Here is a 6,000-nt window from a genome sequence, read left to right on the forward strand (position 1 = left end):
GAGGAGCAGCAATGCTGCACAGACCAAAGCAAAGGCCAGAAATTCAGAAAGCCATCAGAAAGAAGCATCATGGAACTTAAGCAGGAGCTTGAAGAATGAGGGTGTGGCCAGCGTGGTGGTGCATGCCTTTAACCCTAGCACTAGGGAGACAGTGGTGGGAGGATCACTCTGAGTTTGAGGCCATATAGTGAATTCCAGGTCAGCCTGGACTAGAGTGAGACCCTGCCTTGAGAAACAAAAGACAAAACAAAACAAACAACAAATGAGGGTGTGTTGACTGCTATCAGTTGCAAAGAGGATGTTGAGACAATAAATGAAATGCGCTTATTGGCTTTTAGTAAGGGGGTCATTGGTGATCTTGGCCTGAGCAACTTCAGTTGAGTATTGGGGCAACAGATTATAAATAACTTACATTAAAAAAATGTAATTTAGCTAGGCATGGTGGCTTAAGCCTATTATCCCAGCACTCAGGAGGCTGAGGTAGGAGGATTGCCATGAGTTTGAAAGGAGTCTGAGCTATAGGATGAATTTCAGCTCAGTCTGGGCTAGAGTAAGAACCCTGCCTCCAAAACAAACATACAAACACAAAACAAAACTGTAATTCACTGTCGGACTGACTGTTCATTATTACTTAAGATGAACTTACATGAGGAGTTGTTTAGGAAACAGGGGAGAGCCAGAAGTTTTATCTGAGCATCACTTTGAGTCTGGAAGCTTCCAGGAAGGAGAATGTTGGGATCAAGCCACTCTTGAGGCAAATTCGGAGTGGACAAGAGTCCTTGAGGGTGGAACCTGGCCTGGGATGACATGTTTAGTCCTGGTGTGACCCTGAGGGCCTGCAACAGGCAGAACTGTGTCTTTGAAAACCAGACACAAAGTTAGGATCCAAGGAATTTCAAACAGCAGGGTTTGATGAAGGATCACTCAAAAGAGGTAAGAGAGGCCAAGGCAGGGGAGAAGTGATAAGACTATTTGGTCTCAGGCCTGGAGAAACAAGAACAGAGCCAGCCCTAAACAAAAATCTTCACCAAACAAAATGTTCATCTTGAGTCCTACCCTCTTAAGCCTCTGACCTTTTCTTGACTTCTTTCAAGACCTCTTTCCTTACTGCTCCTGGTCCCATCGGCCCTTCCTGTCTTCTGACTAGGGAGGGATTCCCAAGGTGGCCTCCCACCAAAACCCATCAGTATCCCAACATCCCTCCTCCTGCCCTATGTTCAATTGTCCCATCACACTTCTCATTTTTTGGTTCTCTGTTTTAAAGAGGCACCTGGGGTTGCATCCACGCCATTAACACAGTACATCTTGTGGTTATTTGCTTTCTAAGTGGATTCTCCTGGCAACAGTTCTTAACTCAAAGGAGCATTTCTGTCATGGCAAGAATTTGGGTAGATGAAGTTAGCAGGGGCAGGCAAAATTATCCCTCAATTCCCACAAAATCAGTTTGTTACTCATCAGTTTATTCCTGAGCTGTGGGAGATAGGGACTATAATTTTTAGGAATAAGATACTTAATTTAAGGTGTTAAAATTTTGATTGCAATTGCTAAATGAAAGTGTCCTGAGTGAGAAATATAGGGCCTGGCAAATAGCTAAATTTGAAAAGGTAGTTTGCCCTTTGTGGTAGTTTGAATGGATGTCCCCCAATAGATTCAGGAGTTTTATTCAAGCTTGTAACTGGATCCAGCCCTAAAGTATGGGATCAGATCTGAATTCCAGGGCTGGAGAGATTGCTTAGTGGTTAAGGCACTTGCCTGCAAAGCTGAAGGACCAAGGTTCAAGTTTCTGGGACCCACATAAGCCAGATGCACATGGTGGCACATGCGCCTGGAGTTCTTTGCAGAGGCTGAAGACTCTGGTGTGCCCATTCCCTCTCTCACTCTATCTGCCTCTCCCCCCCTTTATTAAATTAATAAAATAAATTTTAAAAAAAATAAAAAAGACATGAATTCCAATTTAAAGATATGCAAAGTACTTGATTTCTGCCTGAAGTTCCTGGAGTGTGCTTGCTTGTGTTAGTGGTGATTGCTTTCTCTGTGTGTGGATCTGTGAAAGGGAGTCAGCTTCTTTTGCCATTATGAAACTTCCCCTGGATATGTAAGCTTCAAATAAATTCCCTTCTATGTCTGGTCTGGAGGTTCATCCCAGCAACCTGAAACTAACTGTGACACCTTCATTATACAGACCAATATCTCTCCCATGCAGGTTATAATTCAAACTCTCATCTCTGCTATTTAAGTTGGTCCTCACAAAAGGTTATAAGTAGGCAGAAAATTTGCATTTTTAAAAACTATTTTTAAAATTTGCATTTTTAACAAGGAAAACGTTCTTCTTTGAGAAGCTCAGTTACTCATCTAATGTTAATTGCTGGTTTATGGTGCAGTTAGGATTTCTGTGGCCCAATTAAGACAATCCAGAGAGATGAGTGGATTAGTCAGGGTTCTCCAAAAAAACATGGACAATAGCATAGCTAGCTATAAGATAGATCATAAATAGATAATAGAAGATAGATAGTATACTTTCAGACCAAGTCTGAAGGCCAGCAGCCCAGGAGAGCCACTGGTAGAAGCTTGAGTTAAATAGCAGCAGGCTTGAGACCCAAGAAGAGCTTCATTATTCTGTTTGAGTCTGAAGGCTGGAAAAGACAAATATCCCATATCAGTCAGACAGGAAAAATTCCTTTGTACACAGTCTGTTTTATTCAGGTCTTCAATTGATTATGAGTCCAACTGCATTAGGAAACAAATTTGCTTTACTCAGTCTGTACCTTCAAATGTTAGTTTCATACAGAAACATCCTCACAGAAACACCTAGAATAACATTTGATCACATGCCTGGGCACTCCATGGTCCAGTTGACACATACAATCAATTCTCACACAGTATGATGTTCAAGGAAGGGGATGAAAGGTACAACCCAGTTTTGCACTTCATACTGATGAAATGGCTGATCAAACCAGAGGTGACAAATGTAGCAAGTAGAAGTTTCAGAGACATGGGTTGTTTCTACTATTTTTCTTTGGTTTAGAGTTTGGTCTTAAACTTCAGGTTTTCATGACCATTCAGGAATAGAATTCAGGGGCTTGAGAGATGGCTTAGCAATTAAGGCCCTTGCCTGAGAACCCCAAGAACTCATCTTCAAATCTCCAGGTCCCACCTAGCCAGACGCACAGTGATGCAATGTCACACATGCACACAAGGGGTCGCATGTGTCTGAATCTCGATTGCAGTGGCTGGAAGCCATGGTGTGCCCATTATCCTCTCTCTCAAAATTAATAAGGATAATTATTTTTAAAGAATAGAACTCATTTTCTACAACAGAATTTACCTACTGTCCTCATTCTCCTTCATCATCATCATCATCAACATCCGGGGTTCTTCGAGTGCCTGCTACTCAGATGTTTCTGTTCCAAGAAGGAATTTTGAAATCATGGAAGAAACTAGATCTGTCACTTGTTTCAAATGGCTCAATTCCAGTTTAGGAGACAGAATATAAAATATAAATATGTATAAACTAAGTATGAACCAGATAATGAAGTGCTAAAGAAAGGAGAGTGATAATCATGGACTCCAGGAGAAGGTGGGATGAGTAGGCAGGCATGCTTTATAATACCTTCAAGGTCATGGTTTAATGGAGAATTTTTTTTTTAATTTTTATTAACATTTTCCATGATTATAAAATATATCCCATGGTAATTCCCTCCCTCCCCACCCCCACACTTTCGCGTTTGAAATTCTAATGGAGAATTTTAACACATGGATCGACTAATTTGTTTGTAATCCCCTCCAATTATCCTTTTTTGCCCCCCATCTTCTATTTTGATGTCTCATTCTTTTTGTCCTCCTCTGTCCTCTATGTCAAAATATTGATGGGCTCACTATTATGCGGGTCTTACGGGGGTAGCAACATCCACTGTCAAGTCATGAGTGCACCAGTCAGTTCACGTCAGGAGGATGATGCCTAAAAGTACTGTCCCCCACCCTGTCGCTATTACATTCTTTCTCCCCCCTCTTCCACAATGTTCCCTGAGCCCTGGAAAGTGTGATAGAGATGTGTCATTTAGCACGGAACTTTCAGCAGCCTTCTATTTTCAGCATTTTGATGAGGCTTTTTTTTTTTTTTTTTTTTAATGGCCAGGTGTGGTGGTTCACACTTTAAAAAAAAAAAAAAAGAGACTTTTTTATTTATTTGCAAGGAAAGAGAGAAAGAAAGAAAGGGCATTCCAGGGCCTCCAGCCACTGCAAATGAATTCCAGATACATGTGCCACTGTGCATTTGACTTACGTATGGGTACTGGGGGATCGAACCTGGGTCATTAGGCTTTGAGGCAGGCACCTCAACTGCTGAGCCATTTCTCCAGCCCATTTTGCTGAGTTTTTAGTCTCCTCAGTATTCACAACGATCTCTGCAGAGAGCTTCTCTGGCTAGCAGTGAGAGCAGTAATAATATTCCTTCCACCACCTCCTCCACAATGTTCCCTGAGCTCTGGCGGGCATGATAGAGCTATCTCAACCAGTGCCAGGCACTAGCAAGATCATGTTTTTTCAGCAGGGTCTGAGAGAAGAGTGTGACCAAAACAAGTGTTGTGATGGAAAGACAGTATGGCACAAATTCAGAATCCCCAGATAACAGTAAAAAGTGCAAATATGTGTGCAGGGACAATGAGCTGTGGTGTTTTTTTTGGGGGGGGTACACACACCCTACCCAATAGCTTCATGCCTGGAGAGCTGCCTCCAGGAACAGCTTTAGGCCCAGATTGCTAATTAGAAAATTTTTTTCAGAGTGTGAAGTCTTCCAGGATCAGCATGTCGTGTCATATGTATCTCTGGCAGCCTTCCTAAACCTGTCTAGCCAGTCATGTACCAGGGCTGCTCCACCAACTCACACATGCTCCCTCAGACAAGCCTTTCTCTGGATGTGCATGTGCTTAGAAGGGGCAAGAAAAGGAAAATAAAAGCCTCTCTCCTTGTCTTCATGCACTCAGGTGTGTGCAGTTTTTATCTGATGTGTTCTGTGCATGTATCCATAGCACTGGTGTGTCTTGGATGCTAGAGATAGCAGAGACAGTTCGGGAATTTTCTCCACAGTGTTGTGGCCTTTTGGGGCTTTTCACGAGTGTATTGGAGACATGATGGAAGCTGTATGCATGATGAGGCAGAGTAAGCTTTGCATCCTATCAGCATAAAGGACAGCTTCCCAGCCCATACTCTCATCACATGCTTCCCTAAGTTTCTCCAGGCCCTTTTTCCATTTTAGGAAATAGTATGGGTTAAAAAGACAGGCATACACTATAAGAAGCTGCACGCCTCAGCTTTATTGCAGTATACCTTAGTTGTTTCTCTGCCACTAAATAGCTATGTGACATTGGGCAAAGGCCTGTGACTTCCATGTGTTTTGTTTTTCATGTAAGAAATGAAAGGATTGGTCTAGATGGTCATTTAAAAACTTTTTACTTCTGAAGTATGAAAGTCTACAAGAACTTTAACTTCACATTACACCTAGCAAGTATCTTCTCCCCTGGTTACTTATAGGAAGAGAAAGAGGCTTCAGAAGGTAGCAGGCTTCAACAAACTGGCGCATCACTATTGCTGTTTACATGGAAATCAAGTGTGGCTGTGTAGGTGAGGTGCACAGAAGTCAGGCAGATCTGAGTTTGAACTTGATCTCCATCTCTGACCAGCTGTGTGGTTTTGGGCAAGTCTTTCCTTATCCCAGCTTTCTTTTCTTTAGAGGACTAATGATATTTCCTGCTTTGTTAGGTGATTAATTCATCAATACAGGGTATTGAAGATGTTTACTGGGGTTGGGTAGAGGGCTCAGTGGCTGGAGTGCTTGCTGTGAAAGAGTGAGGACCTGAGTTTGGATGCACAACACCCAATAAATGCTGGACACGTAAAGTGGGCCCACCAGTAATCCAAGTACTAGAGATGCAAAGACAGGAACCCTGAAGCAAGCTAGCTATCCAGTCTAGCTGAATTGTTGAGCTCTGGACTCAAATGAGA

The sequence above is a fragment of the Jaculus jaculus genome, chromosome 2, assembly GCF_020740685.1.
Source record: "Jaculus jaculus isolate mJacJac1 chromosome 2, mJacJac1.mat.Y.cur, whole genome shotgun sequence".
NCBI lineage: Eukaryota > Metazoa > Chordata > Mammalia > Rodentia > Dipodidae > Jaculus > Jaculus jaculus.